This window comes from Artibeus jamaicensis, unplaced genomic scaffold (assembly GCF_021234435.1).
Source record: "Artibeus jamaicensis isolate MK-2021 breed Jamaican fruit bat unplaced genomic scaffold, CSHL_Jam_final contig_387, whole genome shotgun sequence".
In the NCBI taxonomy this organism is placed as follows: Eukaryota; Metazoa; Chordata; class Mammalia; order Chiroptera; family Phyllostomidae; genus Artibeus; species Artibeus jamaicensis.
Window position 1 is genome coordinate 24,385,418 of NW_026521812.1, and position 22,097 is coordinate 24,407,514.

Genomic DNA, 22,097 nt, shown 5'->3' on the forward strand with positions numbered 1-22,097 from the left:
TGATGATATGATAATGATCTCTACAAAACACGTACCTTCAGAGAGGCTCTGGTGAAACCTGGAGGTCTGTCTGTCAGAAAGAAGTCTCCCTGACACTCACGTGGGTGAAAAAGGCAGCGTGGAATAATGCATGGTGGCAAAAGAGCATGGGACCAGGCACCTGGAGACCAGGCACCTGAAGACCAGGCCAGCTTCCTCTTCCCTGCCCTGTGGTCTCAGCCATTCTCCAGCCCCTTGGAGTTCAGCCCTATCAGTGAAATGAAGATGGATGCTGGCATCTGCTGTGTACCTACTGGCTGTGAACACTTGAAAAAGCTCCACGAATTGTTGACTAAACAGCCAGTGTCTTACTGCTCTTGTCAAAAGTTAATGAGAGTTAGAATCAAATTGTATCCTGTTAAGGAAATATGTTTATAACCAGATTACTTCCTGAGAACTTCATGTTTCCTGGCGTGGTCTTTCATGTCTCTTCTAATGTAAAATTTGTCGGAAAACCCATGTTTCACTGAGTAGAAAATTGCATGGCCAGTAAATAGATTTTACCATGTCTTATTTTATGGCCATCTCTTCGGTCGTCTAGATGTGGTCTTGTGGAGGGGCTCTCAGTTGGAGATTTCTTTATTGCAGGGGGGCAGGAACCCACCCGAGTTAGTTCAGATAACAAAGCACAAGCACAAAAGCAAAAACCCAGCAGGCTCTCTACGTGTGTCCCAATTGAAGCAGAGCCACTACTCATCCAATGGGTTTGGAAACCTAAAAGCAGAGTGGACGGTTTCTTTACTTCAATGGCTTTGTGGCTTATTCTCTTATACATACCACAAACCCACCCACCACAAAACTGATACCCCCCAGGCTATATGACCTTTTTTGTTCAAGCCAGGGACAACAGTTTCTGCATCTCTTAGTTTAATCTCTCCTTCTTGCTTCTTCTTGCCTGAATGTGAATGCGATGCTATTCTATCCACATCAGCTTCCTTTTTAAAAGCAAAGCTGAGAGTGCATATCACCCATGCTATAGAATGACAAGCGGATTTGAAAATGTACTTTTCACAGAACCACGTTTGGGCAAGTTACTTAACCACATTGTGCCTCAGTTTCCTCATCTGAAAAATGGGGATAATAGTATTTATTCTCAACCGTAGTGTCTAGTCCATGACACTCAACATCAGCCATTATCTTTAATTTTAAGAAGTTAATATATGAAACTGACCAAAACCAGCCTGAGGACTGCACAATCCAAGCACTGTGTCAAGTTCTAAAATAAGGTGCAGTCCACACTGAGTTTGGTAGGTACATTTTCAGAGAAGACTACTTGAAGGAAGTGATTGTAATGACTTTGGTTTTCAATGACTATATAACAAACCATCCCAGAACGTAGTGGTTTAAAACAACAATTATTTACTTATTTCGCATTCTGTAGTTTGGCCCAAGCTTGGCAGAAATGGCCTGTCTTTGCTCCACATGGCCTCCACTGGCTGGACCATCCAACATGGCCTCCTTGCTTACCTGCCTGGCACATCAGGTGGGCTGAGCAGGTGTCATCTTCTTTCTACGTGGCCTTCCCACGTGGCCTGCCATGGTGTCTAATCATCGTGATGGCCTCAAAGGGGTCAGACTGCTTACAGTGTCCCCAGTTTCCCCCAAAATGCAAAAGCAGTAGCTTCCAGATCTTCTTACTACCTGAGCTTAGAATTTGCAGAATGTCATTCCCTCTAAGTTTTATCAAAGAAGTCACAGGCCAGCCCAGATTCCAGGGGAGCGGACTGCACAGGGCAACACTATCAGGAGGCGTGATCCCCTGGGGCCACAGAGGAAAGAGACTGTGACCAGTGGGAACACAGAAGCTTAGGTGCAGGAGACTGTAAATACAAAAAACAAAGCCAACAAAAACAACCAGGGTAGGCCATGATGAGAATGAGAATTACGGAAGAGACTGGCCTTGTAGCTAAGAGACTGTCCTGGTAGCTGCTTTGAAGAGTAGGAATAGAATCTGAGGGTTTATTTGCATTTTGGTTCTGCTGTATCATCTATGCTGATTCAAAGGTTCAAACTAGGAAGTAACAGACCACCCCATCCCACCCCCACCTCCAAGCATCCCTGGAAGCTGTCATCTTTGGCGAATTTGAATAATTTCTTCCTTCCAACCTCAGGTCAAATCCACTCAACTCCAGTGGAAGGTTTTAAATTGGCACATAGGCCAGCAGGCCCGACAGTGACAAAGGCTCTGGTAAGACACTCAGTCACCATCCGTAGTTTTCATCTCCATTTTCCCTTTTCTTTCTATGTGTTCTAAGGCAGTAAAACCCTTACTTTTCTGTAGGCTGATTATCTTCTATGAGGGTGGTAATTCTCCCAAGGAACCAGCTCTTGGTTTGGTTGGTCCTGGGTGTTTTGGGGGGATCTTCTTTCTGCCTGCATGGTTGGGGGTGTGATGGGGTTGGTAAGGGAGTCTGAGGGTGGTGTCAGGTGATTTGATGGCACTCAGTGTGGTTGCTGGAACTTGAAATTTATACACCTGTGCTTCTCTCACCTGCCCCTGAAACAGAGCTCTCACCCTCCTTCTAACGTGGCCTCTCTTCCCGAGGGGGCTGGTGCAGCCCGGCAAGGTGTTCCTGCCATGGAGAAAATGCCAGCATTTGTACTGGGTGGGGGCCTGCCCTGAGGTTACAGCTGAGAGGTTAAGGCCTCTTCCATTCATCGAGGCTGCCTCTTCGTTAGCCCCCTCTCCCCATTTGCCCCCATCTCCACCTCCCTACTCTGCTCCCACCACTTAGCTTTTCAGATATTGGACCTCATCTCCCCCTTTCTTCATTCTGATCTCCAAAGTTCTCTACAGTGCCTTCAAAATGCGAGATTTTAAGAAAATGCACACAAGTTTATTTTAAAGTAGCATTAGTCTCGGGGTTCATGAAGTTTGACATCACACCTAACTAGAATGTTAATTCATCCTTGGCTAAATGCCCAGTGTCTGGCACAGAACCCGGCTCAGAGCAGGAACTCAAGTCCCAGGCATTGAATCATGCATGAATTGCACCCTGCAAAAAGTCACACCCTCCTTGGGATTTTGTATTTTGCTTCCTAAGTTTGTCCCTTTGGACTCTTCCCCCATTACAGACTGTATCCAGGGGAAAACTAGAGATGAGCTTCTTAGAAACAGCTTCTGTCAACAGTGGGTCTCCCTCCTGCCCCCTCCTCTGCCCAAGCGGTTAGGCTGTAAACAGCTTTCATCAGAAAACAGGCACTTGGAAAAGAGAAACCCAATTAGGGAGCTTTGAAGTGACTCAGGAGAGCATCATTTGAGGGCCGGGAGGGAGAACGCGGGCATACTGGACAGGAACATTTCAGATGTAACCTTTCGGAAGGCAGCATTGATTGTAAACAGTCAGGGGCTAAGTCGAGTCATTCAGTAGTAACTGAACTTTTTTCTTGTATCTTCTTGTGCTTTGTAGGATTGCTGGACTGAGGGGATTTATCAAGGGGAACATCCAGATAATTCCTCAGGGCAATGTTTTATGTGATATTCTTTTGCCTTGTATATTAATATGCTTGGGGCACGATAAAAAAAATAAGCACAGATTGAGTGGCTTGTGCAACAGAAATGTATTTTCTTGGTTCTGGGGCTGGAAGTCTGAGATCAAGTTGCAGGGAGGTTGGACTCTTCTGTGGCCTCTGTCCTTGGCCTTGCAGTGGGACCTTCTCACTGTGTCTTCACATGGCTGTCCCTCTGTGTGTGTGCCCCTAGTGTCACTTCCTTTTTATCAGGACACCAGTTATATTGGATTAGGTCCTGTCCACATGGCCTGATTTAACTTCATTACTTCTTTAAAGGTCCTATCATTAAATATAGTCTCATCCTAAGGTATGAGGGGTTGTGACTTCAACATACAAATTTTGGAGGGACACATTTCAGCCCATGACACCTTGTTTGCTTGCGGAGGTGAAAAGTAGCAGAATATGTCACCCCCAAATATACCACTTTGGCATAAGCATTATTTTGAGTTAAAGGCATTGAAAAACAGCATATGCAAGAAAGGCCTGCTGACCTCTCCTTTTCTTCCTAAAAGCAGGAAATAAACTCCCATGTGAAAGGTGCCTTCTCTACACCAGGAGGAAATAATGTTCTTAGTACCAAGATGGGGAGTTGAGGCTGAGAGAAATCTTATAAACAGACCTTGAGGCAACAACCCTGACCTTCCTTCACTCTCCTCACGCACTCCAGATCTTTTCCCAGAATTACTACTTTTTGTCCAATCTGCTATATAAGCACTTAGGTCCAACTGCTTTCTGCAATTTCATTTTCCCACGAAGGTTTCTATGTACACGTAAGAATAATAAATAAAATTTTATGCTTTTCACCTGTTAATCTATCTTATATCAGCTTAATACTCATTCCCAGTTGGAGACTATAAGAGCATAGAAGAAAAATTTTGCTGCCCCTACAGAGGTTTTCTAAATACTTTTTGTTGGGTGAAAAACAGCAAACTTTCTCCCTTACCCACTCTTTCTGCCAGTTCCTAAGACTGATGAAACAGATACAGGGGATAAACAGGGAAGAAAGGGCTCTAAGCTGGAACGTGTGAATATGGATGCAAGGCCAGGGGTCCTTGGTCTTGTCTCTGTTTTGCCTCGGTTGCCCTTGAGATCCTTGGCCTTTTTCCTGACTCTCTTTGTCAGAGCAAAAGGAATTAGATTTCAGAGTCATTTGTTGGGAGGTGCAAGAAAACAATTACTTAATTATGAACCATCATTACAGAAGTCCTGTAGGTTTACCCCTGTGGAAACCCCATGGGAGGCTACATTACAATATTTTCTTTTGAGTGTAGGACAAGGAATTGGTTTGCCAGGTATACAGTTTCTCTACAAGTCTTGGGATGCATAACATTTGTAGCCTTTTGTCTTGAGGAGTGTCTTGTGTAGCATCGGAAGCCAGAGCTGTGAACAAAGGAGGGGCTGGAGGAAGTTCTCGAGGGACCCTGCCAGCCTGCTGTGTCGTGACTTGCCAGGTTTACTCTGCTGCGGCCCCCGTTGCCCAGCGAGTGAGCTCCCAGGATGCCCTTCCCCCAGAAAGGCTATCCTCACTGACATGCAGAAACTGGAAAATAGGCTTTGTTTTTCAAAGAAAAGAGATCACACTGGGGAGCCGGAATTAAAACTCAGATTATTTGTGCCCCACCAATGTGGCTCAGTTGGTTGGGCATTGTCTACAAAGTGAAAGGTGGCCCGTTTGCTTCCTGGTCAGGGCACATGCCTGGGCTCCAGGTTTGGTCCCCACATGGGGTGAGTAAACAAGAGGCAATGAATCAATATTTCTCTCTCACATTGATGTTTTTCTCTCTTTCTCCCTCCCTTCCTCTCTTTCTAAAAGTAAATAAAATCTTTAAAACTCAGAACATTTTAAAAGGATAGAATATATCACTATTTTTGTTAGTATTTTCCTTATATTATATATATAATTTTTTCAATGTGCACAAGATTATACAATAGCCTGGAAAAATATACATTAACAAATCATCACCATTTTCTCTGGATGGTGGTATTTCAGATTTCTTCTTTTAATTCACCTGTGCTTTCTAATTTTTCTACAGAGAGATTGATTTTCTTGAGTAATAATAGAAATTTGTTTTTTTCAAAGATGGGAGTGTTTTCAGTTTATTGTAGTCTCTCATTTTCTCACTAGCATGTGATAGGATAGAAATATTATCTTTGTTTAATGAGTTTGCTCATTAGTGCCACAGATTAGAAATTCAATGAGCTGCCTGTGTCTCAGATGGGAGTGACGGGAAGGAATGACTTTGGCGCGGCTCTGGGAGACGGACTTCCGGCGTTGCTGTGCTTATAGGAGCACTCTATTTCACTTCCAGGTCACAGCTAGACTTTCTCATTTCTTAAAAAGAAGGAATTTCCTGCTGGTTTAAAAACTGATCAAATCTTACTAAACCAATATGCTTTATTTGAAATGCAATTGTTTCTGCTTTCTTTATGAGAATAGAAAATGGCATCAGGGAGAGGTGATACAGTGTGTTTTTACCTTTACTTTTACATCAAGAACTACTAAAATAATTTTGTTTTGGAATCATTTTATTTATAATTAAACACTATATGACTGAGTCTTACATTTTCTTTCCAGGCCACTTAAATATTTTTCTCTTCGAATAAGAGCAAATGGAATTATTTACATAATTGATACAATTATTTAATAATAAATATACAAATATATCAAGATTTACTTATTGAGGTATTTCTCTGTTCTTTTAAGAGCCATGGAAGTTTTTCAGGGAAAAGGATACATCCAAAAAAGTTGGAGGGAGTATGTGTATAATTTTCTATGAAATACTTAACTTTTATAAAGGACAGTTATATATATATCACTAAAAATAAGAAAAAGCTTAAAGCTTAAAATATCTTAAAGAATAAATTTACAACCTGTTCCTTAAAGCTTCATTTTAACCTACATTTTATACATTTGCTTGCACATGAACTTGCCAAGCTTACCCTGCAGAAGTATGCAAAATTATTCTTGTTACCACGGTGTTTGATTCTTTTTTTCCCCACAAAATTTGATTTTTTTTCTCCATAGGCAGGTACAATTTTCCCAAAGTCCACTGGAAAAGTAACATTGATAGAACTGTGTTTTAAAACCTATTTTCTAGTCCAGAGCAATTTCTAATTACACTCTGCAAAAACAGTTTGATTCCACAAAAATTTTAAACATGGGTTTATTGATGTGTCAAGGACTCCATAAAAATGTTGTACTTTTCAGTGAGAAGCATAATAAAGATGGAAATACACCAGAATGCCCCCAAATCTCCTGCTGAAACATGGGGCTTTAGGGGATGGTGAGTTCACCCTCACAGAGGAAACTGAGGCCCTGAGCACAAGCAAGCGCCTTCTCCAGTATTTGTAGACTCAGTTCCTTAAAAACTTCTTTCTTGCTGGCTTCCTGGGCTCCTATCTTAAATTCGGGGTAAGTGCAGTAAGTTCTACATAGTCCGACTTCAGTGCAAGCAAGCTTCATTGAACAAAACAAGTCGTGGTAAGTCCTAGAAAAGCATCGTAAGTTTAGATGCTACTGTGTGTAATGGCAGGGAGTACAAAATGTCCTTCGCAAAAATTCTGGTCAACTCCTGTGAAGATTAAAAAATATTTATACATTTCTCCCTGATAGGTTTCAGTCAATTGGTTGGGTGCTGTCTACGAGGCAAAACGTCACCAGTTCGATTCCTGGTCAGGGCAATGCCTGGATCGTGGGTTTGGTTTTCAGGGTCGGGCAAGTAGGGAGGCAACCCACTGATTTTTCTTCTCACGCATTGGTGCTGCTCTCCCACTCCTTCTCCCTCCCTTCCCCTCTCTCTAAAAATAAATGAATTCTTTAAAAAGTATCTATACATTTCAACTTACAATGTGTAATTATTTTTGTCTGCAGCTTTTATTCTTTCTTTTTTAATTAAAAAAAACTGCCTATCTTCAGAACAACTGTGTGGAATGTCCTCAGGGGCCCGAAGTCCATTCCCAGGTGATCCCAAATATGATGTGTTTCACGCTTTGGCTTGTACATTCTGGCTAACACTAAACATTTGCCTACACCCGTATTCAGAACAGAGATTGAAATATTTTCAACAAATATGAATTCAAATGCTGCCATGTGAGTTCTGGTTAAATGTGCCAACTGAACAATGACTTTACTGTCATTCCACCTAAAAATAACTGTTAAATAATAGTAAAGGATATAAAGGCATAAAAAACACAAAAACAAAGAGAACAGAAAAAGATGAGGTAGCATCAAAAAATTACTGTTTTTTGTACTATAAGACACACCTAGGTTTTAGAGGAGGAAAATAAGGAAAAAAGTTTTGAGCAAAAAATGTGGTAAAATATTTAATAACATAATATTTCACCAATGTAAACGTAAACAGAACCCAACAGCAGCATTAACAACCATCATTCCTCCCAAATTTGGGCGGGGGTTTGTCGTATAGTCCGAAAAATACAGTAGGAACTGGACGTACTTGCACTGCATGATTCAGGGTAGACCTTCTCAACCCCAGTACTGCTGATGTTTTGAACCAAATAATGTTTCATTGTACAGGTCTGTCCTGTGCATTGTAAGATGTTTAGCCACATCCCTGGCTTCTACCCATAAGATGCCATTAGCAACCCCTCCCCAGTTCTGACATCAAAAAATGTCTCCAGTATTTGTCAAATGTCTCCTGGGGGCAAAATTGTCCCTGGTTGAGAAACACTGATTGAGGGAATGAAAAAAATATGAAAGTATCTCTAGGGACAGTCCAGAAGCAGGCTTATTTCAGCCAGAGAACCCTCCAAAGGCCAAGGAAGCAGAGGCACAGGCAGAAAACAAGATTAGCTGAAGATCTGTGTCAGAGGTAGGTTTGTCCCCCACACATCCTGTCTGCGAGGGACTCCTTTGCAGAGGCCGAGTCTGGGAGACTCTCAGCTTGGAGGCGTCGGGCACAGAAGAGGGGGAGGTTCCACACTGAATGTGGGTAGCGTGTGAAAATCTAAGTAGCACATAGGATTGTAGGCCCTTGCTCAACTCAGCTCTAAGCACGCTGGTATCCAGGTATATGTTTTCCAGGTAGGACACTGGAGGAATCTTCTGATGAAAAACTGACCAAGCCACAAAACAAACTGAAGATTCAGATTTAGTGAATTGACATGGCCAGATCACCCCACACTCTCAAGTAAAGTTGATCGATCAACAATGTCTGCACCCCTCCACTGTACCAGGGTTGCATAATGATGTTTCAGAGGTGTGATTATCAATAGTCCTCAGGGATTCCTGTAGGGAGGGACCAGGGAATCAAATACTTGTTGTGCCTTCCTGGGCCCCTAGCCTCTCTCAGCTGATGAGTTCTGGGAAATGGGAAAAGCATCCTGACTTTTCACTGGGATAACTGCCTTCACCCTCTGTTCTTGATTTCTTTGGTCTATACCTTTTTTGGCTACTCATGTGTTTGCCCCTGGAACACTACATTAATTAATGATGTCCATGACTCTGTGTAGGTCAGGCCACTTGGCTGCCACTCCAACCCTGTCGTTCATTAGAGTGATTACATCCACTTGCTCTCTGCTAGTTAATTTAAGTACTACCACTTGGCCTCTCTGGGGCAGGGTGTGGAGGTGGAAGGGAGGCGTCATCCTATCATTCTCATTGCTGTCAATGAGCCTAGCTCTGTGAAGACAGAAAGTCATCTCTGGTCCATGTAGAGGAGACGCCACTGAATTCCTGGAGCTTTTGTTGCCTCTCTCACCCCCACATTGCTCTTGATTTGGCAAATCATGTATACTCTGAACCCTCCTATGGAGCACGGTCATCTAGCCCTTATGTAGTATATCCACTCTACCAATGCTCACTCCTGAGTCTTTAATCCCCTCTTCCATTGCCTACAAGGGCAATTCTGGCATTTCAACTTCACTTAATGTGGAACATTGCTTCTCCCTTGCTGTCTTCTTGGGGCCCTCCTAAATGCATGCTTACACCAGTGCCAGGCTGGTAAGTTCTATATTCCAGGACAGTGCCCCAATAAACCCTTCCTTATCCAAACTAATGTTTTGCCTGCTTTGCTCCAACACCCTCTGAATCCTGCCCTATGGATTTTCTCCTGGCTCCTGTCAGTATCTGTGGGGCTGGGTCCTCCAGCTCCTTTGCTGTACCCTCCTTAGCTGAGTTATGTTGTGACTTAAATGTAGCCAGACTAGGAATCTGGGGCAGATCTGAGGAGGCACACTCTATTTTGCAGGGGAGTGGCCTCTGCATTGTTTTTAGAGGAGGGGAGTACTAGCCCATAATAGGGAGGGATCCACCAGTTCTGCAGGTGCCTGAAGCAGATGTCTTCATTCTGTTGTCAGGTTCCTATTCTTTTTCAACCAGGGCCCTGACCTTGGCATAGCAAACCTGCCTAGTCTGAGAGATTAACTTTTTTTGGAGCTCTGCTACCTTTATGATCAGAAGCATTCTCTACATCTCTGCTGTAGATATGCTACCCAGGAAGCCTTCTGGCTTTCACATTTTCACACTTTTTAAAGTCAATTAATCATTTTTAGTCATTCATTATCTTCCCAAAGCACTGAGTTTAGCAATAGCCACCTTCATTGTCCTTCTAGTTACCATTTCCCCCACGTAGCTCCAATGCCTGACACAACACACCAGCGAGTGCATATGCTACCACTTGAAGATTTAACAACTGCACCCTTGCCTTGTGAGGTCTGTACTCCCCCTTCCGCCAACAACAGGGTTCTGCCAACCCGATGGCAGATGATCCAGCTCCAAAACTCTCATTTTAGCATCTGCCTTCTCACCTCTCTTGTATCGCCTGCCCCAGGTTGTATTCCTCGGTCGGAGACGCAAACACAGAGATGGGCAGGCAGGAGGTTTATTGGAAGCAGGATTGGGCAGAGACAGAATCAGACCGTGAGAAAGGCCTTAGCTGACCTCACAGGGAGCTCGAAACTGGGCTGGCCTTTGGGAATTGTCCAAGTTGCAGCGAGGGCCTCTTGCATCCACGTTGAACAGTCATTGATTGACAGCTGCTCTGGGAAGAGGTCTTGACCATAGGTGAAGCATCTCTCAGAAGCTGAGGTAATTCCAAAGCAGGTTGCCAGCAGAGAGGCGGAGAAATTCTGTACTAAAGAGGAAGGTGGGTAGCTAGCTCATCACAGCATCCACTGTGGACACTAAATTTTGGTCTAACCCAAAATCACGCTACAGTGAGAAAAGAAATGTGTGTGCTTTTTGTGTATGTGTGTATGAGGTTGAAGAATGTGAAAAGGAAAATCCTCTCTTCAAATGATAGGAAACCAACAGATTAGATCTTAAATTTGTTTCAAGAATGAAAACAAAAAATCAACAATGAAATCGGCTGCACATAGGTGGTGTAATTTATTCAGGTTTTCCTGTCTTCAGTTTATTAAGGTTGCTGCTTTATCTACCCACCAAAATAATGTTATGTTTCTAAAAATTTTTTCCAAGATTTGATTAATGATAAAGAAAGACATTTTACATCTAGTTTTCTAAAGTTTTGTTTTGCTGGACAGGAAGTTAAACCACAATTTCAGTGTTGGACACTTGCAATTTTAATGGCATAGAAGACAGAAAGAGTTAAACAAATGTGTCAAATTTAGAAGGCATTAGTTGCCTCTCTCTTAACAAGGAGTGATAATGGGTGATTTGAAAGTCTCCGACACCTTGCACAGTGCTCACACAGCTCCCGTTCGTCCTCCAGGGTCAGGAGGGCAGATGTTATTATCCCCCTTTGATGGATGAGAAAATTAAGGCTCAGAGGGGCTGTGTTTTATGAATGAAATCTGTATATAAATACTGGACAATAAATTTAATAATAGATTTACTTCATGTTTCAATTGGTTGTCTTGGATTTTAAAACAACTGCTGATAAAAAGAGAATGTTATATGTTAAATTGTATTACATTGCAGATTTTTTTCTACCCAAGGGTTTTCTAGGGTAGTCTTTGCTTCTAGAATAATTTCTTCAGCCTGCATGAACATGGTATCAATACCCAGAAAAGCTCACTCTGCCTTTTAAAGGATCTAAATGGTCTGAGCTGTCAAACAACAAATGGAGGAATTATTAATTCCACACCTATGGGCCAATGAAACACGACAATTTGCACCGGAGATCGCTGGGTGTGAGTTTAGAAGCTGTGAAGCGAGATGTGTGTTTGGGCAGGCAGAGGAGACTCCCGAGGGTAGCAGGCTCTTCACAGTGTGGTCGACCCGTGGAATATACACTTGGGGCGCTGGCGAGGGCATTGAGGTCGGGTTTAGTTCCACTCAATGAGCGCTCTTCTAGTTAGGATTCCCTGAACTCATTCCACCGCTCACCATTTAGCCCATTTATACATGTATTTTTACATTGTAGAATGACTGCAGACTACCTTGGATCTTCACTTTTGCTATACGCCAAAGTACCTCCTTTTTTTTTTTTTTTTAAAGATTTTATTTATTTATCTTTAGAGGGGAAAGGAAGGAGAGAGGGAGAGAACTGGCCTGCAACCCAGGCATGTGCCCTGACTGGGAATCGAACCGTGGTTGCTTGGTTCCCAGGCCTGCGCTCAATCCACTGAGCTACACCAGCCAGGGCCAAAGTACCTCCTTTAAAGAAAGTCTTCTTAAAGAATATAGAATTCCACCTGAAAAAGTACCTACTAAGTGCACTGATTTCAGGTCCTCCTTGCTTACTAAATGCTTACTAAGCAGGCTGCCAAATTCTAACCTTCTGGACAACAGTTTGCTGCACTGTAGCCTGAAATCACGGCCCAGAGACCTCCCCGCAGTGCTTATACAAGAACTTAAAATAACCTAGGATGGGGTGGGAGGTAGCGGAGGTTAGTCTTTTTACAGACTTTAGGCTTTGGTTTTCATGATAAATTACCTGGTTTATTTCCAATATAGTTAATTAACGTGCAAAAGTGAATGTTACAGAGGAGTCATCAGTGGAAACAGCCTCGCCCCCGCCCCAGAGCTGCCTGCCCACCTCCCTGGAGGAAACCAATTTCTCGCGCTCCCCCCTCGGGGGTGCTTCCTGCACGCACCTGCCGGCACGTAGACTCTACACAAGGGGTGGCTCACTACGCGCTTCTTACACACACACTTCTGCAATCCCAGCGAGGACAGAATAGAACTATAAACTTTCTTTCCCAATGGCTAAATAATATAAAATGGATATACCACAATGGATTTAACTATTAGAAGGCGTTTAGGTTGTTTCCAATCTTCTACTGGAAAATCTTTTACTTATCTGCTATTATAAGGAATGCTGGAATGTGGTTTTCTTTTATATTTATATCTTCGATACACTTGGAATTTATTGTGGAGGAGTGAATAGTGATACAATTTTTTTTTCTAAGTGGCTACCTAGTCCCAACATATTTATTGAATAATTTGTCTCTAACCATTGACTTGAAATGCCTTCTTTTTTATAGGTGTTGGAATAAGTTGCTGGAATTTCTATTCTGTTTTATTTATATCTATTCTATGTTGAATGTTTGTTCAAACATTTCAATTACTATAACCTTGTAATCTGTTTTAATATCTTATAGGGCTATTCACCTTACTATTCATTTTCAGAATTTTCCTTGCCTTTATTGCTTATTTATTTCTTTCATGGGACCTTTGGAAAACAGTTCCAGATTACACATTTCCTCCCAAGTTTCAAGTGACTACTGAGGACTTGAAATATGTCTGTTACTAATAAGCCAAATTTTAAGTTTTATATACATTTTGCTAAAATTTAAATAGTTGCATGTAGCTACTATGTTGGACAGGGAAGTTCTAACAGATTCTTATCAGTAAATAGAAAGATTATTGATTTCTGAGCACAAATTTTTGTACCCAGGCACTTTAAACTCTTTTATTATTTAGAATAATTTTTCAGTTGATCCTCTTGGGTTTTCCAAGAATAAAAAATATAATATAAAATGATCATTTTGTCTCTTTTCTTCCAGTTAGTAAAATATCTGTTCATTTTTGTCTTTAGTTTTATGGAAACAATTTCATGATTGTTATTAGTTCATCATTCAAAAACATTGTCTTCTAAATACTAGGTCTTAGAGGATATAAAATAATTAAGATGCTAGTTGTTGCCCTCAAGAGTTTGTAGAATGTGGATAAGACTACCTTATAGAGAAGCACCATGCAGTATATTAAATCCCCTGATAGAAATATGCAAGGGTTTTAAGGGTGGTAATGGCATCGAAGTACCTCAAGTGGGGGGGGGGTGTCTGCAGGCAGGGGAAGACTTTTAGAAAGGGGTGCTTGGGCCAAAAAACACGAGTTAGAATTAATCAGATGAAAGATGGAGGAGAACATATGGATTTCAGACTAAGAAGACAATAACATCTATAAAGTAAATATTATACTTTTTTTACTCTTTAAAAGTTTGTTTTTTAGATATGGTTATAGACATTTCATCAAATATTTATATAACATATTGATCAGGCATACTTTGAAACTACATTTACATTGGGAAAGTGTGAGGGTTTTAATAAAAAATACACGATAAAAATAAAAGTGTTATTTTTGACAAATGTTTAAGTTGTCTGCCTACGACGGTGGCAGTACAATTTCGCTGGCAGACTAATTTCAAAGTCAATTAAGTTACAAAATTAATTTGATAGTAGTCCCAGTTTCTTTGCTAGTTATTATTTTATACTGGTAATTCATGAAGTCTTAAAACATGTAACCCTTTCTTAGTGGCTGTTCTCATACACCAGGGTTCTATCACTCTGGTAGAGCCAGAGTGATAAACTTAAATTTCCTTTGAAACTCTTAGCTAGACTGTTTCTTCCAGAGATGCTGAAATTCTAATTAATCATCATTAAGCAAAATCATCATAATCATGATGTACTGAAACTCTTTGATACTTTGATACATAATGCTAATCTCTCTCTCTGATATTATCTGTGTAATATCACAATAGTTCCCACATTATAAAAGCTCTAGGTCAAGACAACACCTTGCCAAACAATCAATTTATCAAATTATATATGTACCCACTTTGTTTATATTAATTGCTCATAGTTTATACCAACTTACATTTTGCTGAGGCTTAATGTTCAGGGTATTTGGAGAATGGGCACAGCATGAATGTCAAGCATTTTGGAAATGCCCACTAAATAGAAGCATGAAAGGCCATGCAATAGATTGAAAACAGTAAATATATATCAAATTTGGTGAATTAATTTCACATTTCTTTATAGTAGTCTTTTTATCTGTGTTGAAGATTTTGCCCTGTAATGAAAACCGTTTTTTCCCCTCTGTGAATTATTACCTATTCAATGTAACCTACAGAAATGTTCCTTTTCCTTTTTATGGAAATGCTAAATTTCCAGGCCTTTTACTTTTGAATGCTGGAGCACTTCTGGAACACTCAGCTTCAACACACCAATGGTGGGCTTGCCCTAAAATGTAGTTGAAGTTGGCATGAGTCTGAGAAGAGTGAATGAAGACCTAAGTGTGAAATCACTTCAGGCCCAATTTCTTCAGGCTCTACCTGAAACCCTCCTTTTATCTCCCATTCAGGACAGCAGACCAGTGAATTAAGAGGACAGTGACTGGTGTATTGGTTGGGAGTTGGCTGTTATGCTTCATTAAGTTTCTACTGAGCTTTTCAATGGTCTAAAACACAGGCGGCAAACACAAGGCCCGCGAGCCAAATCCTGCCCTCCACCTTGTTTTATTCAGCCTTGCACCTTGATTCTACCTGTCAGCAGCACCGAGCTCCTTGGCCCTAGTTAAGGAGTAGTTACATTTATACAGTCCTAAAATTACATTCGGCCCTTTGAAGGCAACCGTGAGGCTGATGTGGCCCCCGGTGAAAACAAGATCGACACCCTGGTAAAACAACAAAAGTTTTCAAAAGTTTTATTTCTTGCTCATGCTACTCATCCACTGGGTGGACAGAGGAGCTCTGTTAACCAAGCCACGTAGGACTCTGGCTGTTGGAGCGGCCAGCTGGAGAGTGCCGAGCCAGCACACTCTGGCCCAGACCAAACGCTCCACTCACAATGCATTGGCTGGGACTTGGCACGGGGCCACACCTAACCCTAAGAGGGTCCGAAAATGGAGAAAACCAGAAATATCTGACAGACAACACTAAGGATTACCATGACTGTATTGAAAATGTGTTGATAGAGAAGTTTTGGCAAGAGTGGAAGTGACCTGCACAGAAAGAAAAGCAACGTGAATGGTGTTAGATCACAGTACTGGCTATTCCATGATTGTTCACACTTCTCCCTAAAACTGTTTTCCAGTCCAGTCCAGTCCAATCCAATCCAGTGCAATCCAATCCAATCCAGTCTAATAAGCATTTAATAAAAGCCTGAGAGTGGGAGATACCTGGTTATGCCAAGCTGGATAGAAGCAAAACTGTAGGTATCACCATTTCTTTTGAATTCTATACTCAGGCTACTTTGGAGACCACCTTAAGAAATATTAACAAAGCTTTGACAATGAGCCCAAATCAGACCTAACTCTGTATACATGTTTAGATGATAATAATGGTGTGGACAGGAACTGAGTTAGTTTTCTTTTTTAAAGATTAGATGTCCTTTTCATACCATTTATTAAAATACATTGATAAGATACATTTGACATATGACACTAAAGGCAAAGGCCACAAAAGCAAAAATAGCTACATTAGACTTCATCAGACACAAAAATAAAATAAAAAATGTAACTGCTTCTAAGAAAACTATCAAAAAAGTCAAAAGGCAACTCACAGAATGGGGGAAACTATCTGCAAATCATATACCTCATGAGGGACTTGTATCCCAAGTGTGTGTGTCTATTTTTTTTTAAATTTATTATTTACTTTTAGAGAGAGGGGGAATGAGGGAGAAAGAGAGGAAAAGAAACATTGATTGGCTGCCTCTCATATGTGCCCAGTTGAGCCCTGGGTGAAATTGAACTGGCGACCTTTTACTTTGTGGGATGATGCCCGACCGAGCCACACAAGTCAGGGCTCCAAGATACATATTTAAAAACCTTTTTAACAATAAAGACAACCCAATTTAAAAATGAGCAAAAGATTTGATAGACATTTCTACAAAAAAATATATGTATATATAACTGTCCACTAAGCACATGAAAATATAGTATTGTATTACTAGTCAATAGAGAAATGCAAATCAAAACCACAATGAGATACCACTTCATACTCACTAACATGGCTACAATAAAAAAGATAGACAATAACAGGAGTTGGCAAGGATGTGGAGCAATTAGAACTCTCATGCATTGCTCACAGGAATGTAAAGTGGCACAGCCCCTTTGGGAAACAGTTTGGCAGTTTTTCAAAAATTTAAACCCAGTGGTTCCATGTGACCCATCTGTTTCATACCAGGTATATATTCAAGCAAAATAAAAACACATTCACACAAATACTTGTACATGAATGTTCATAGCAGCAATATTCATTCCAGAAATGAAAACAATGCAAACATGTATCAACTGATAAATCACAAAATATGATATAGCTACACAGAAATATTACTCAGTCATAAAAAGCAGTGAGATGTTGATACATACTTCAACATGGCTAAACCTTGAAAGCATGCTAAGTGAAAGAGGCCAGACACAAAGAGTCACGAACTATATGATTTCATTTCCATGAAATGTCCAGAAAAGACAAGTTCATAGAGACCAAAAGTTAATTGGTTATTGTTGGGGGCTGGGAGGGGAGTGGAATGGAAAATCACTGCTAACGGGTGTGGGGTTTCTTTGTAGCATACCAAAGAAGTTCTGGAATCCAGGGGTGATGGTTGCACAACTGTGTGGAGTAAGTTTTATTAATAACATTTGTGACACAAATATTATTAATACAGTATGTATATCGACATATGTACATACACATACATACATGTGGATGAAGTAACAAGTGACTTTTCATGTGTATGTGTGGGCTTTTCTGTTGTCCCCCCACCTCTCAGTTCAAGAACATGCATTATGTGTGTAACTAGAAAAACAAAACCTCTTAAAATTAGTTCAAATCAAGTTCATAAGCTTGCATTTCTTTAGTAATCTTTTGAGTGACCCAGTACACATAACATTCACATGAAATTCTAGAATAAGCAACACTAAATTGTGCTGGGGGAGAAATCAGAACGGCTGCCCCCGGATGGGTGGGAGCAGGGACCGACTAGCGAAGGGCGTGGGGCAATGTTCCGGGGCGGCAGAGGTTCCAGTGGTGGTCTGCGTGTGGGTAGCGGTGTGGTCACACAGCTGCATGTGTTTGTCAGCACTCAGGAAACATGCACTTGAGATCTGTGCATTTCATTGCATGTGTTTTACATTAAAATGCATAACAAATATTGAACTCAAGTTAATAAGCGTGCTTAAGTATTCAGGGCAAAGTACACTTTGAAATATATATTCTAAAAATAAGGTGGATTAATGGATGAATGTGGGCAATAGAGGGATAGATATGTAATATAGTAAAATGTCACTGGTAGAATATGGATGGTTGGATTGTGGATATGCACTGACTTATATTTAAAATGTTTCATAATAAAACATGGGGAAAGAAGGGACCCTGTATGACAACTCCACTACCTAGCCTTTTGACCTCCAAACTCCACCTTACCTGTCTGTTTCCTATTAGGTATTTCCAATTGATCGTGGAACTCATCCCCAGCCCATACAAATCATTTTTGCTTTCTTTGTTTTTTTAAGGGTAACACTATTCTCCTAGTGGCAAATATTTCTCAGGATAAAAGTCACATTTCTTTTCTTCCCTTCTTTCAATCTTTCTAATCCAGTGAAGCTCCAAATTCTCCCAATTTTCACTTTATACTATTTTACTTCTTTTCCCTTTAGCACCACCTTAATTCTGCACCGATTACCTGCATCGTAGTGGCCATTTCTATGGAAAAATAGACTGGTCTAGCTAAGAAAATAATTTCCATAGTTATTTGGTATTCTGTATCTTTTTACATGCTTGCTCTAGAATGGTGTCTGATAGGCTATTGCACTGGATTGGCCTAAAAGTCTGCTCAGTATTTTTCTGTAAAATAAAAGACACATTTTTCATTTTCACCAATAGCTTCATTGATTTGGATAAACTGAGTAGTTTGGCTATCTCCTGCATGGTGTAATGTTGATTATTCTCAATTAATGTCTCAATTAACTTCAATTGGTCTACCCGACTATGGAGCATCGTCCAGCGAGAAATCTCCAGCACAAACTTCACAAACCACTTTTGACACATTCAGTCAGTCACAGCACCTTCTCCAAACACTGCAGAAATCTTTTTGTGTTTCAGCTGCATTTTTACCTTTCTTGAAATAACAAAGAATGATATACTGAAAATGTTGCATATTTTCTTCTATAATCAATATTAAAATGGTACACAAAAATTCACAAATTTTGATGTTTTTTTAAATGCACACTGATATGACAGCTATCACAATACAACCTGACAAAATTGTTCTGAATGAAATTAAAGACAACTAAGCACTACTAGAGCCACTTTAATGGAAAAAAAAACCCCTTACTTTTTGGCCAATCCTATATCAGAATTTCCTAGGTTATTGTCTTAAAACTCCGGAATTCTAGCGTCAGTCCTTTCGGCTTGCCTGTTAATGACTTGCAACCGTTTTGGGATGATTTAGATGCATTCATCCTTATCACAGACGACAGACAGGAACTCTGTACTATAACTGGCCTCTATAAGAACTGGTCCTGCTAAATGAACTATGCTAAAATTTCAGTTTTCGACTTGGCAGACACCTAACACCAATGCTATCATATTATTCTGCACTCTAGTTTGCAACTGATTTACCTTGGAAGATTCACCAAGGAGTGAAACTGCTTACCCTGAGATGCCCCATGGGTGTTTCGTTAACCTTATTTCCTGACAGCTATACTACTTGGCCATTGGGAATATCAACCTTAAAATTTGCCTATGTTAAAATAATTGCAGCTAAGATGCAGTGACTTGGGGCCTAAATGATCTGTGTATCTATAAACTGAAGTAGAATTCAGTTTTATGATGAACTGGTCTCTATCAAAAGCATTTTCCCCACAGAAACATATTTTGGGAGGCCTCATTCTTAAGAGAACATGTTGGTCTTCCTCCTGATTTGATTGGCAGAGTACAGGGGCCTTTTGAAGACCTCCAGGTCTTTGAACCCTTTGTTTGCCAGTTCTTTAACATGGAAATTGCTTTAAAAATATGTAATCCATTGGTTCTTCCAGATAGGTTAAAGTTTATCCTCAGAGGAAGCCAGGTCATGAGGGAACTATATAACCCATCTCTAGCCTAATTTTTCAGTAAATTGCAATTTGGCCTTATACTATTAGTTACCAAGTATCTATAAGAAAATAACTTAAATTCATGGCTGTATACATTTATTTACAGCTACAGATTACTGAGTGCTTATTCAGTCAGGTATCTTCCTAGGTACAATCAGTGCATCATTTAAATTTAATCCTCCCAACCATCCCTTGGAGAAGACATTATCTCTATTTTACAGAAACTCAGACCGGACACACAGCTCAGAAAGGTCAGTAATAGGATTCACGCCCAGGTTTATCTGACTTTTAAATCTGGTGGCCTTACTCACTGGGAAAGCTACTGAGAAAGATATCACACCAAACAGCCTTGAGCATCTGTATCAATGCCTTCAGTAACATTTTTAATCTTATCCTGATTTTATCCTCTCCCTACTTTTATCACTTCACTGATTTTCCTCAACTATTTATTTTTAGACCATTGTCATAACGTATTTTTAATAAACTCCCTAAGATCCTTTTGGGCTTACATTCCATCAAGGTATGAAGAAAAATAAAAAGCTCCTCTGAAATCTTGCCATTTTTACTTGTATTTAATGTTGGCTGGGTTTTTCTTGTGCTATTTACCTTTATGAAATTTTCAGATTTGTGTTTAGTGTACACACTGCTTACGCTATGAAATGACTGAGGAAAGCCTTGCGTTTTAAACTGTCCTCTGATGCTTCTTACACACATTTTATACCAGGCTCGCACAGTCGGCACACCTTTAGCCTTGGTGTGCACCATCAGATGATTGGGGAAAGAGAGATTAAAAATAGAGTGAAACGTTCGTCATAAAAGCCATCGGGAAAACTCCACGAGTCCACTCCCCTGCTCTGGGTGGAGCAGGGTGCGTGCAACACAATTTGCAGAATTCCCAACAGTCTGCTCACTGGTGCCCTGTCACCAGACCTCATTACTGTCCTTCAGATTCTGTTCTAAAATCCTGAAAGGTGTTTGTCTGCATTAGAAGGTACAGGCGATTTCCTAATATGAGTTGCCAGTCTTTGTAATTTCTAGAAGCTCTTCTGTACAAGGTGCTCTGTGTTCCTGATGAGCTGGTGTCAACAGGCCACTCAAAGAGGACTTTCCTCCTCCCGGGTTTCAAGTGATTTTCTTGGTCACGCTGAGTGCGGGCCAACAGGGAACACTGGTTTGCCAACTACTTGCTCCCTTGGCTCTGTTTTGTGGTGTCAGGGTGCGTAATCATCACATTTTTCCCCTTGAGCAATGCTTTTGTCCACTCTAACTTTTGCTTAGTTTTGCTGTGTGTTACCAAGGAACTCATCTCCCATTGGTAGCCGGCCACCCTCACCTTTCAGAAGGGCTCTGCTCTAGCAGCCCGCTGCTCAGTTTCTGCGTTTAATTAGCTGAGACACAGAAACCATTTCCCCCTTAAACTCCCAGGCAGTGATTTGGCAAAATGAAATCTGCTAGGGTGAGTGTAAAGGTGGAGGAGAAAGAAAACCAAATTAGGTACTGTTTCATGCTACTTGGGTATTATTATGTGAGAACAGTCAATGTGTTTCACTTCCCTATTTTCAGATAGTGCAGTTCAAGAAGAGATGCAGCGATGAGGGCTGTTAAGAATAAGAGAAACTACATAAATGGTCTTAGAAAATTTGTAATTTCAAATTATATGCACGTAAAAGAAAAAGACTGGGGCAAAGATTTTTTTATTTGCTTTCTTTTTATCACACTAGCTCCTTCAACCAAGGTGGTTATAAAGTACCGTATTTTTCAGACTGTAAGATGCACTCCCTCCCACCCCCAAATTGGGGAGGAATAATGGTTGTTAATGCTGCTGTTGAGTTCTGTTTATATTTACATTGGTGAAATACTGTTATTTATGTTATTAAATATTTTACCACATTTTTTGCTTAAAAGTTTTTTTTTCCTATTTTCCTCTAAAATCTAGGTGCATCTTATGGTCTGAAAAATATGGTAATACTATTCTCTCTCATGAATTTCTCCCTTTCAGGAATTCAGTCAAACTTTATGAGGGCCTGCACAGAAAGTTTTTATGTGAAGTTTTCAGACTTAGTATTTGGGAGTGGGAGAATCCCAGTGAGGAAAGATAACTATGAATGAAAACTAACAGGCAGGTTAAATTCCTCCCTTGTGACACTCCAGTGGTTCCACCTCTCACACTCTTCCCTTGTGTATTTCCCAGAGAGAAAAGATTTTTGCTTGCTGAACAAAGTGAATTTGTTAAATAATAATTCAGCTTCCTACTTAGACTTCTCGACAAGGTGTAGGTGCCCAATTAGGATGCCAGTCAGCGTGCGATGAC